This window comes from Ochotona curzoniae, unplaced genomic scaffold (assembly GCF_017591425.1).
Source record: "Ochotona curzoniae isolate NIBS_2020 unplaced genomic scaffold, NIBS_Ocur_1.0 contig_78, whole genome shotgun sequence".
In the NCBI taxonomy this organism is placed as follows: Eukaryota; Metazoa; Chordata; class Mammalia; order Lagomorpha; family Ochotonidae; genus Ochotona; species Ochotona curzoniae.
The window spans coordinates 931,092-944,059 of record NW_024466559.1 but is presented as its reverse complement, the minus strand read 5'-3'; the positions used below and the strand labels follow the sequence as shown (position 1 = coordinate 944,059).

Below are 12,968 nucleotides of genomic sequence, written 5' to 3'. Positions count from 1 at the left end.
GCACAGGTGGCAGTTACTGTGGCATGCACAGGAGAGCCGCTCCCTGCACAGGTGGCAGTTACCTTGGCATGCACACTAGAGAGCCGCTCCCTGCACAGGTGGCAGTTACTGTAGCATGCACAAGGAGACCCCACCCTGCAGAGGTGGCAGTTACTTGTAACACACGAGCTGTCACATGTAGCAACAGATAGGCACTTTTTTGTGTGCTTGTACCACATTTGTGACAGACCTCACATTGAAAGCAGAAGACGTTGCCTCTACCCCTTTCTTCTCTCTCTCTTTCTCTCCCTCCTTCGCTCCCTCCCTCCCTCCCCCTGTATCTCCAGGCCTGAACACTCTGCAGAAACAAATGTGGGCCATGAAGGGGGTCAGTTACAGCTGAGCACCAGACTAGGAGATGCTGACTGAATATTTCCAGAAGGGAGCGTTGTCCCGCACTTGCACACTTGTGTGTGCATGGAGTCTCCTGCTGGGGCGGAGCTGCCTGGCAGGTCCTGCGGTGCGGGTCTCCTGGGAGGACCCAGGACTAGGAGAGCGGGGGCGCCTGTGCAGGTGGCACTGACTGTGCTAAGTCAGGCTTCCTGCTCACTGTGCCCTCACTGGCGGTCACAGCTGCTGACCCCCTTCCTTTCAGAATGGCTGGTTGCCTGTTCGTTTCTGCACGGCCTCCATGTGGGATCCCGGCACATGCAAGGCAAGAACTCTAGCCATTAGGCTACCGTGCCAGGCCCCAAATCCTGTTTTTTGTTTGTCTATTTTGTTTCTCCTTTTTTATAAACAGCTGTGTGTGCATTTAAGGATACTTAAACTCTAGCGATTTCCACACAATATACTGAAGATTCTCTGTCCCACATTTTAAATTTTAACAGTGGTTTATTTTTATTAGAAAGCCATTTCACAGAGAGAAGTAGAGACAAGAGAAAAGATCTTCCATCCGCTGGTTCACGGCCCAAATGGCTTCAATGGCTGGAGCTGAGCTGATCAGAAGCCAGGAACCAGGAGCTCTTTCTGGGTCCCCCACACAGCTGCAGGCTCCCAAGGCTTTGGGCCATCCTCTTCCGTTTTCCCAGGCCACAAGCAGGGAGCTGGATGGGAAGTGGAGCAGCCAGGACATCAAACAGTGGCCATGTGGGACCCCAGCACTTGCAAAGGGAGGGTAAATCGGTTGAACCATTGCACCGTCTATACCCTGACCCCGCCCAGTCCCCCTTGCTGATGCTCAATGTTCTCTGTCTTTGTCGACTGACACTTGGGTGGGAAACACGCGCCCCTGCGTGATGAAATGTGTGTGCTGCTGGCCCGCCGGCCCTCCCTCTTGGGGGTTAGCCGCTTGCAGCTGGTTGTGATGCCATGGGTTTGCCCTTTCCCCGTGTTCAGGTGGGATTTCTGCACTGGGGTTTTGTGTAGTAGTCCTTGGGTCCCATGGTTGGGCGCCCTCCGGCTGGCCCGGCGTGTGCCCCTCAGTGGCCCTCAGCTGCCATTGCTTCTCACAGGGAAGTTGGCTACCTCGCTTAATGACGTGTTCCTACCCGAAGATCGCGAACTTTCTCTTGGAAGGTTTGCAGATAATTCTACAAGTTTGCACACCGTGTATTGTAATCCGGCTGTGGTTTGTAGGTGGAGAAAAGCAGTGGGCTCGGTTTATTTCCCCACGTGGACTGCCAGTCAGTCCTTCCAGCATCACTTAGTAATGCGTTTGTCCCCACACGGACTTGTAACGCCCCCTCTCATCACGTGCTAGCGTCACACATTTAGGGGTCTCTGCCGTGGCTGTGACGGTGTTGGTTGCTTACTTCATAAGAATGTGTAATAGATAATGTGAAAATTAACAGCAAAGTTAAGAAGATAGTACAGAGTTCCAGGACACTTCTTATCTGAATGTCTTGCATTGGCTTGGTTTCCATAGGTGACCCCAGATTGATGCCTTGTTACGGATGCAAAGTGACAGCTTTGTTTACATGTGTATCCTTTTTCTGGCTGCAGACTCTCCTTTGGGTCTCCGGCCTCATTTGGCTGTTGTGTCATATTGAGTTCCTCGTGGCTGTGATGGTTTCTCAAGACAGGCTGTGATTTTTGGTGACACTAATCATTTTGTTGAGCGCTGGCTAAGGACCTTGGAGGAACCCCTCTCTCAGAAGATTTTCTCTCCAGGAGACTGGGGCCATGTGTTTTGAGGGCATGCTCATAGAAGTGCCATCAGTACCCTGTTGATGGTATGCACCATCAGCGTGACGGGCAGTGGCATGAGCTGACAGCTCCACAGTGAGGGTCTTGTCCTTTCCCACGCTGCACACTCTATCAGAGGTGTGTGGGCGTATGTCTTTCAGGGTAGCCCCATCCATGGTTAGGAAGTCCTTGGTCTTTCCTCCCTAGGGATTCTGATCAGTGGAGACCCCCGGCTAGAATATGGATCACAGCATGGGCTGTGTGTGTCTGGGGGTTCAGGTGATTGCCGTGTTGACTGTTGGGGCCCCCTTTTGCCTCCTTCGCTGACTCCTGTCACGTGGCCTCATGTGCGGGATGTGAGCCTGTCCTCACGCCAGTACTGTGGATGTGGCAGGCTCGCCTTGAGTGTTTCCTGTCCCTGGCCTCAGGTTAGCCACATCCTTGTGGTGTCTGTCACGGGGAGTGGGATTGGAAGCCAAGATCTGGCTCAGGGGCTGCTCCTCAGGCTGCCATCTGTTATGTGGCCCTGAGCTGACCAAGCGTGGACCTGTGTGTGACTTCACTACCCCTGCATGAGCACACACGTGCGTCTGTGTCAGCACACGTGTTCAGATGTGTGTGGGAACACATGTACAGATGTGTCGGCACACCCATGCGGATGTGTCCATGAGCACGTATGCAAGTGTGTCGGTGAGCACACATGTGCAGGCATGTCAGTGAACACAGTACAGGTGTGTCAGTGAGCACAGTAAAGGTGTGTCAGTGAGCACAGCCATGTGCAGGTATGTCAGTGAGCACACAGGTGCAGGCCCCAGTGAGCACGCACGTGCAGGTGTGTCAGTGAACACACGTGCAGGTGTGTCAGTGAGCACAGCCATGTGCAGGCATGTCAGCACACACACGTGCAGGTGTGTCAGTGAGCACTCCATGTGCAGGCATGTCAGCACACACACGTGCAGGTGTGTCAGTGAGCACAGCCATGTGCAGGCATGTCAGCACACACACGTGCAGGTGTCAGCACACACACCTATAGGTATGTCAGTGTTTTGGGGTCTACTTTCTGGTCCTTTCATGGTGCTAATTGAGTCCTCATTGATGTCTCCAGCTCTCATCCATGAGCAAATTATCCATCTAGACTTTTCCCCTTGCTCCTCTGGGAATTCCTCCCGCTGTGAAAACCCACCTCTGTGCTCACCACTCTGTTGTTGAACTTGACCAGGACTAGTCCCCATGTAGATGAGATCTTGAGAACATTCATGGGAAAAGCATCTTATGCAGAAACAACACAGTTGGATTTAAATTTTCTGTTATAAGATCCATAGTCAGAGGGTGGGGAGAGATGGGTTGACTGGCTGTGTGGCCGGAGTTGGGCCAGGCAGAAGCCAGAAGCCGGAAGCTTCATCTGGGTTTCCTATATGGGTTCAGGGTCCAGGCAATTGGACCATCATCCACTGCCCACCTAGGTACATTAGCAGGCAGCTGGATCGGAAGTGGAGCAGCCAGAACTGGAACCCACAGCCACATGGAAGGCTGGCTCGTAGCAATGGCTTTACCCACTATGCCCAGCAAACATCACATAATGTGAAACATAATACTTGTGCAGAAATGCCTGTCAAATTTTTGTAAGCACAGTTTTGAAAGTGGTTGTAACACCCATGTCCAAGTGACCACCGCCTGGCCGAAGAATCAAACACCCTGAAAGCCACCCCGTTTTCCTTCTCAGTTGCTACCTCTGCACCCCTTAGAGGGGTAGCTAGGACAGAAGAAGCGATTCTGGGGCCAATGCTGTGGCACAGTGGCTTAAGCCTCCACCTGCAGCACAGCTATCCTGTGTGGAAGCTTTGGTTTGACACCCAGCTGCTGAGCTTCCAATTCAGCTCCCTGATAATGCACTTGGGACGGCTGCAGAAGGTGGTCCAGCTGCCTGGGTTCTGCTGGGGACCCAGGAGGAGCTCCTCCTGGCTCTTGGCTTCAGCCTGTTCCTGCTTCAGCTATTATGAACATTTGGGGAGTGAGCCAGCAGATGGAAGACCTCCCTCTGTCGCTGTGTCTTTTTGTTTGTCTCTCTCAGCCTTTAATGTCAATAACATGACCATACAGTGACATAGTTAGCATTTTGTAAGCATTGTTATTTTTAAAGATCTGTTTATTTATTGTTTTATTGCAAAGTCAGATATATAGAGAGACAGAGAGAAGTATCTTTCATCTGCTGATTTACTCCCCAAGCAACTGCAACAGCCAGAGTTCTGAAGCCAGGAGTCAGGAACTTCTTCTGGGTCTTCCACATGGGTGCAGGGTCCCAAGGCTTTGGGCCATCCTCTACTGCTTTCCCAGGCCACAAGCAGGGAGCTGGATGGGAGGTGGGGCCACTGGGATTAGAAGTGGCGCCCACATGGGATCCTAGTGCATGCAAGATGAGGACTTTAGCCGCTGAGCTAGTTAGTGCGTTAAGCCCAAATCTTGTAAGCATTTTTAAGCAGAATACTTTAGCTTTGTTTATTGTTGTAATTTATAAATAGAAATCCACCCAACTTTTTAATGTTTAAGTTGAATGGTTACTCTTTTTGTTTTGTTTGTTTTGTACTTTTCATTTGTTTCTTCAGGAGAGAGCAAGAATGCTAAGTCTTGTGTGTGCTGGTTCAGTCTCCAGATGCTCCGGGGAGTTAGGGTTGGTGTGAGCACTGAGAACTCACTGAGAACTCAGTTCTGTAGTGTGGTCTAGAGTGTGGACCCGCTGACGCAGCAGTGGCATTTGACGAGGTGTGAGGGGAGAGCCCTCTGCCTGTGGATTCATAGCTCTCAGGGAACAGTGCATGTTGGTTACCCCACGTCTGCCTGGTTCTGTGCTGGGTGCAGACCCTGGACAACTGCTTGGGCTGATGTAGGGCTGCTGTAGTGGACTGGAAACTTCCCACAAGATGGCTAGTAGCAATTTAAACACACAGCACTCAGCATCTCTCTGACTCTAAGCCTCAAATCACATTTACCTTCAAGGCAGCCTGTCCTTAGTTGGGCTCGCTGCTCACTGCCAGCAGCCGCTGGTATTCTCAGCATGGTCCTTTGCAACTTTCCCCACCCACAAGTTGCTGTTCCCTGTCCCCCCAGTACCATCTTCCTTTGGGATTAGAGAGTTGGGCATTTTGTTCCTGAAACATTTCCTTAGCTTATGCTCGTGAAGGTCTTCCGTTTTGCCTTTTCTGTATCCTTTTTTTTTTTTTTCCTCCTTAAAATATTCTCCGGTAGGTTTTGTGTGAGATGTGGGCCAGGGTTCCACATTCATGTTTTCCCATGCCAACATCTGGTTGCTCCCCGTGGCTTCGGGTAATGCCAGGCAGTTCCATGGCTTGTGCCCTCTCCCGGGGCCTGAATGCCATGGGAGGCAGTGGGCACCCTTGGTTTGGATCTCAAAGTCATTGTTTCAGCATTTCCTTCTTGTCCTGTTTGCTCTGGTTTTCCCGGTTTATCTTCTTTATGAAGAAGGGTTCCCTGGAGACTTTGTTGGCTGGTTCCCCCACACACACACACCCTTTATGCTAAGCGCTTAGCCTTTAGCCTGTAAGTCTTAATCAAGGGGCCATCCCCTTGGCTTCCCAGCAAATGGCAGTGATGTGTGTAGCTAAACCGACTCGCCCCGTTGGGTTGTAGTCCTGCACCATTCTTTGTAGACTGCTGTGTTGTGTTGGGGATCGGCAGCTGTGTTCATCAGTGGCTCAGTTTCCCGCTCTGGTGCTCAATTTTTTGCAAAGTCCCGTGAGCCTCTTCCCCCTGTGTCGGGGAGAGGTCTTTTTTCCTCCTTGGGCTACCTGGGCCTGGGAGTTTTCCTTTTTGGCAAGATTTTTGGCAACCGGTTCGTTTAGTTTAAATATTCTTCTAAGATCACACTCTGTTTCTTCCGGAAGTCAGTCTTGATGATGTGTGTTTTTCAAAGACTCAGTTCATTTCATCCAAAATTGTAACTTTGTGGTGAAATAATAGCTTCTAGAATTTGTTATGTCCCTAGTTCCCACACTGTTTCTTTTTGGTTGGGGGTCAGTGTGGGTGGTTTTGCCTTCTCCTCTCGATCAGTTTTGTTACAGGTTAGTCTTTATGTGTACAACTTTTAGTTTATCAATTTCTCTATTGTGCATGTGCTTTTAAGTCATTAATTTTTTACCATTCTGTAATTCTTTGAAATACTGTTTTTCATAAATATGCAATTTGTTTCCCCTTTTCCAAATATTCACATTTAGGTATTTCAAAATTTTATGTTATGTCAATTCATAATGTTTCTTCTTTGTTTAGTTTTTGTTCTATTTCATAGTTAATTAGCAACTGGGTATTTGGAATTTTTTAAAACATCCAAATAAGGCTTGGAAGAATTTTGTTTGTTACTGATTTGAGCTACAATGGCTTTATGTTCAGAAACCGGATTGGTATGATTTTAGTTCTTTGAAATTTTTGTGGACAGATTTGTTTTGCTAAGATTCCTGTATGTGCTTACTAATAGGTCTATGAGAGTGTTTCAGGAAGTTCACAGAAAACGTAAATAGGATTACTTTGTTGCAATTTAAAAAAAATATTTATTTATTTGAAGGTGAGAGTGAGCGATGAAGCAAGAGCAGCAGTGAAATTGGAGCCAGGAGCCAGGCGCTCCTTCTTGGCATCCGAGCTCTTGGCCTATCTTCACCGCCCTCCCAGGCACATGCGAAAGGGGCTGGATTGCGAGTGGAGCAGCCGGGACTTGAACTGGCACTCTGATATATGAAGATACCTTGTGTGCATGGATTTCACTTTTTTTTTTTTTTGGTACCAAAATAATATTAGCCCTTTATTTCACTTTTTCACAGTTTTGCAACTTTGTAATGTTCTTGAGTTGGTCAGTGTCATTTCTGTCTGTATCTGGGTGGTTCTGTTTGATTGGATCATCTAAGAACATGTTTTTATTGTTTGTTGGTGTTGTTTTGGCCTATTCTTTAGATTACCAAGAGAAGCATTAACCCGAAACAAACAAACAAACAAACCCCAAGAACAAAAACCTTGGTAATTGCGGATCTGTCTGGTGATTTTGTCCACTTTTGATTTATGGGTTTCCATTTGTGATTTGCTGTGGAATTAGCTTTTTTTTATTTTAGTACGTTTTATGTGTGAGCGCCATCTGTCATGTGTGTCTTCCTAATGTGCTGGTTGTAGCTGTTGGGAGTCACTTGCTCCAGGGTACTTGCTCCAGGGCACTGTGTGACCAGTCTCTTAGCCTAGTGGACCCCTTCTCTCTGTGCTGACTGGTCTCTCTCCCTAGCCCCTCCTGTCTGTGTTGTGTGTATTTACTGTGGTTCCTCCACAGCTTGCTCTTCCTCCCTGGGGTTTTCCTCCCGCACGTTCTCTTGTTCTCTTGGCATTACGGTAGTGGTTGTCTGAGGCAAGGCGGTGAAGAGTCTTCGTTGAGGCCCATTATTAACCATTTCCTTCCTGCCCGCTCTCCAGGAACTAGAGCAGGCTTGCATCCCTCCCGCCCCCAGCCCACATGCGGCTGTGTGAGCTCTGACCGCTCTGTGCCAGTCTGGGAAGACATCCTGGTGCAGCTTTCTGTAGGCCGAGTGTCTGGTTCTGTATTTGTTTCCAGTTTCTTTGTGCTCGTTTCTCATTCCGTTTTTGTAGGTCAGCATTTTTATCACAATTTTTTCCCCCTCTGTCTTGAGTAAAAAGATCCTTTGCTATCAGACTGTCCCTGATGTTGGATATCTGAAAATGCGATCTGCTTTCCTTTCCGCATTTTGCTTCTGCTCTGTGTCTAGCGCATCAGAAGCCAGAGGCAGTGTAGTTCTATATTCGAAGCTGCTCAGTGACGTTCCGTACCCAGGACTGCTGCTTCAAAGTCAGCTGTCCTTTCTCTAGATATGTAAGTTTTGTTTTGTGTGTTTTGCTTATCTATATTTATTTACTTTTGTGTTTCTGCAGTTACACTTTGATGAACTGGTGCCCATATGGGTTGCTGGTCTTGAGAAGGCGGAGGGTTAGCCAGTTGAACCATCGCTTCAGTCCTTTGCTGAGAACTTTCATTCAGTGTACAGTGTCTGCACTGCATTTTGACGTCCATTTTATTGGTTTTTTTGCAAATTTCATGACTTCCGGTTTTGCTGTAACCAATGCAACCTTTATTGATATTTATGTAGTTTACCTTCCAATTAAGTTTTAAACATTGCCTTCTCGCTCTCTTTCTCTCTCTCTTTCTCTCTCTCTATATTATCCAGTTTGCCATTTTAACCATTTCTGAGCATACAACTCAGGAGCATTGCTCATGCTTGTGCCAATGTCACCACTCTCTTTTCCAGAAGCTCTCGCTGTCCCAGTACAAGCACCGCATCTGTCAGGAGTCCCTCCTGCCTTCCCTCCGCCCCTGGCAGGCACTGCTGAGCTGTCTGCAGATGTGGCTGCTGCAGGCAGCTGGTTGAAGGGCAGTCTTGTGACTCCTGTCCCTCGTGTGGGCCGACTTGCACCGCTTTGTGTGTTTGGGGGGTTTGCCCAGGTGGTGTGTAGGCTGTGTGAGGAAGTGGGTCCTGCTTCTGCTTAGAGCGTGTCCAGTGCTCTGTCCCATCCTGCTTTTAGTGTGTCCGTGTTTCTGCCACAGACGTGTGGGCCACTGTGGATGGCCCTGCAGTGGACCTGGCTGCGCGAGTACCCGATCGAGTCCTTGATACCGCTTGTTTGGGCCGTGAACCTGGGGCTGCAGCTTCTTGGCCATGTGGGCATTCTGGGGTTAGCTTTTCAGAGAACTGGCATACTCTAAAACTTGGCATTTCTACAAGCAGAAGGGCTCCAGTGTCTGCATTCTCGCAAACATTCTTGTATTTCCCATTTCTATTCAGTGGTGTCCATTCTGGTGGGTACAACACAGGCCTGCATTTCCTTGGTGACCAACGACAGTCTACTTTCTTTGCTTTCTCTGGAGAAATGTCTGTTTGAATCCTTTGTGCATTTTTAAAATAGAGTTGTCTTCTTGGTATTGAGTTTTAGGAATTGTGTGTCTAATATAGATATTAAAAGCCACATTTATGATTTGCTAACATTTTCTCCCCTTCTGTAGGCTTTTACTTTCTTGTTGTCCTTTGATGCGCAAAAGCTTTGAATTTAATGAAGCTTTGCTTGTTATTTTCATATATTGCTTCTTGTCTCATCTCTCAGGACCCATCACCCAAGGCCCTACATACTGTCCGCTGTGTTTTCCTCTGTTTCTTGGTTCTTACTCTCAGATGTTTAGGTTGTTGACTCAGTTTGAATTCCTGTTTGTGTGCAGTGTGAAGAAGGGGTCCGGCTTTTCAACCCCTGGGCGTCCTGTGCTCCAGTGCCCCTCTGGAGTGCTCGTCTCTGTTCAGTGACAACTCAGAGGGCATTTACTGGTGTTTTACCTGAGGCTGTTTGCAGAGCCTTCAGGATCCTTTGTTTAGAATCACTAGAAAAGTTTTTGTGGGCTTATGCCACCGTTGGTCAGCGAGTTTTCACTGGCAGAGCTCTGGAGGCAGTGGGAAACTGGTGGTCAGGTTAAATGAAACCTTATGCTCGCTGGTGTGGTTTCTGTTTTGATTGCTTTGGTAGTCTTTCAGTACAGGTAGATCCGTACTGTGTTTTAAGGTTAGTGTCTTTGGCGGGTGTTTAGGTAGTGGCTGAGAGACCCTGTCTTGGAGGCCAGCGCAGTGGCACAGCAGGCTAATCCTCCACCCTGTCTGTGGCACTGAATCCCATGTAGGTACCAGTTTGCGTCCCAGATGCTCCACTTGTTTTTTTTTTCCTTCTTTTCTTCTTTCTCTCTCTCTTTGATAAAGATTTATTTATTTTTATTTGAAAGATTTACATTGCGGAAAGACAGAAAGATTTGCTATCTACTGGTTCACTGCTCCACAACACCCAGAGCTGAGCTGCTCTGATCCAGCTGCCCACTTGTGGCCTGGGAAAGCAGCGGAGGATGGCCCTACTCCTTGGACCCTGCACCCACAAGGGGGACCCAGCAGAAGTTCCTGGCTCCTAGTCTGGGATCAGCTTAGCTCTGGCTGTTTCAGCCATGTGGGAAGCGAACCAGCAGATGGAAGATATTTATATTTCTGTCTTTCCTCTCTTTGTAAAATCTGCCTTTCACATAAAAATAGATGAATCTTTTTTTTTTTTTTTTTAAGACATTGTGCTTTGTATCCAAGCGCCTGGGCTCAATACCCAGCCTAGTTCCCATTCTTGCTTCCTGCTCGTGTGGACCCATGGGGGTAGCAGTGATGGCTCACGTGCTTGAATTCCTGCCGTCCACACGGACACCTGAGGTTAGTTCCTGGCTCCTAGCTTTGGCCTGGCCCACCTCCAGCCTGGTGGTCATTTGGAGAGTGGACCAGTGGATGGCAGGTTCTCTCTACCTGCCTCCTAAGTGAATTATGAAGTTCATTACAAAAGCAGTGTCAACTTCAGTAGTTCTAATCTCATTTTCTCCTTTCATGGTGTTGTTAGTTGGAGGCCCATGTGGTCTAATAAATTTGGATAACAGGAAGGATATATTGAGGGCTAAAGCACATGAAACAGGTTAAGTGGAGCCTAGAAAATGAGGGGAGAACCATCAGCACTTTATCCAGATAAAGGAAGCCAAAATGTGATTGCGTTTCTCATTTAAATGGGATAGTTCTAGGTTATGGTTTCAACTCTGTGCCAAGAAGATACAGAGTGGATGAAGAATGGTAAACTTTGTAAGATGCCGCCAGCATTTATGTCCTCCTTTCCTCCCTTCCTCCTGCTTTCCTTTCTTTCTTTCTTGGTTTGTCTATTTTTGTTGGAAAGGCAGACTTAAAGAGAAAGGAGAGACAGAGGGAAAGATTTTATATCCCTTAGTTCACCCCACAAATGACCACAGTGGCTGCAGCTGAGCGGATCTGAAGCCAGGAAGCTGGGAGATTGATCTCGTGGGTGCAGGGTCCCTAGGCTTTGGCCCATCCTCAACTGCTTTTCCAGGCCACAGGCAGGAAGCTGGATGGGAAGTGAAGTAGCTGGGATACGAACCAGCACCCACATGAGGTCCCGTGCTTGAAGGGGTGGGATTAGAGCCAGCTGGAGCCATCGCACAGGGCCCCAACATTTTCTAGTTGCACTTTGGTTGGCTTCTCTGGCAATAATGGAATTTGTCTTTTAACGAAATCCTTCAGGGCCCTTGGTTTCTCTAGTTGTGTTAGCTTTGGTATTCACATTATTCCTCTTTCGAAGAGCAGTATGTTGTAAAGCCAGGTAGTTTTTTTCCTTGCTTAGTTAACTGGCCAAGCACTTTCACAGACTAATTCATCACCTTTGTTTTTCTTGTGTTTGGAAATTTTTCAGCAGGGTTTTTTTCTTTTTTTTAAAGATTGATTTATTTTTATTTGAAAGGCATGTTTATGTAGAGAGGAGAGACTGAGAGAGGGCAGTCTTCCATCTGCTAGTTCACTCCCCAGGTGGCTACAATGGCCAGAGCAAGACTGGTCTGAAGCCAGGAGCTTCTTTCAGATCCCATGTGGCACATGGGTCATCCTGTGCTGCTTTCCTAGGCACGTTAGCAGGGAACTGGATTACGAGTGGAGCAGCCGGGACTTGAGCCAGCACTGCAAGCAAAGGCTTAACCTGTTGTGTCGTCGCGCTGGCCACTTCAGCTTTGTGTGTGGCTTCCCAGATAAGACTATGATGTTAGTGTAGTGGACCAGACTTCCATGGAACAAAATGATTGAGAGAGACCACATTTGGGCTGCACGGGAAGTGAAGCAGCTAGGACTTGAACTAGAGCTCGTATGGGATGCCAGAGTTGTAGATGGTGGCTTAACCCACTGTGGCACAACACCAGCTGCTGTAATATGAATTTTTTTTTTCAGTAGATTGTCCTTTGTCATTGAAAAGACATGACTATTTCTCCTTCTAGACAACTTTAGGGCCACAGCAGGAGCTGTTCCAGTGACACTGGAGATCAGGGCTCCAGAGTGATTTAGTTCAGTAGCTGTTGTTTAGCTGGCAACAGTCTGGTGACAGATTAAAGTATCATACTTGAGAACATTCGCATTAAGGGTTCGCGTGAATGCTCTAGAATCTGTAAGAGTTTTTAAAAATCAGTTTACGTACTTGGGACTCAGGAGCAGAGGGGGAGGTGGAGGAGGAGAAGAGAGAGAGAGAGAGAGAGAGAGAGAGAGAAATAGAGGAATATAGAGACTGACTGACTGACTGACCTTCCTTCCTTTCACGTGGCCTGAGTGCTAGTTTACTGCCCAGATGTTAACAGCTGGGGCTGGGGCAAGCCAGAGCTAGGAGCTCTGTCCACATGGGTGGCAGGACTGCAGCCATTGGAGCCTTCATCTTGTGCCTCCCAGCCGTGTGCATGGGCAGGAAGCCGGCTCAGAAGCAGAGCTGTGGGCTCTCCCCACTCCCGTCTGAGATCCCAGTGCTGGCTACACTCGTCATTCTTTGTGTTGATTGTTGTTGCAGTCCTGGGGGGAAGCTCTGTTCCCCTGTGGCCTTGTGTGCCGCCGGAAGACCGCTGCGTGCTTCTGTGCCTTCTCTTTGGTGACGTGGTTGCCGCTAATGTGTTACTTCCCACGTGACCCACCCTGAGCTCTAGGTTGCTGCCTGCAGTGTCACAGCAGATCTAGATTCACTTTTCATCTGGTCCAGCTGCAAGGTGTGCTAGATTTTTTTTTTTTTTTTAAAAGATTTATTTTTATTATTTTTTCATTGGAAAGGCGGATATACAGAGAGGAGAGACAGAGAGGAAGATCTTCCGTCCGATGATTCACTCCCCAAGTGAGCGCAACGGGCCGATACTATGCCGATCCGAAGCCAGG

General features: G+C 48.1%; 1 protein-coding gene across 1 annotated transcript in view; it reads left to right on the top strand.

Annotated features, from left to right (window-relative positions):
• MPP7 (membrane palmitoylated protein 7) overlaps window positions 1-12,968 on the top strand; it is a 183,545-nt gene that overhangs the window by 52,063 nt on the left and 118,514 nt on the right. The gene's annotated exons all lie outside the window — the stretch shown is intronic.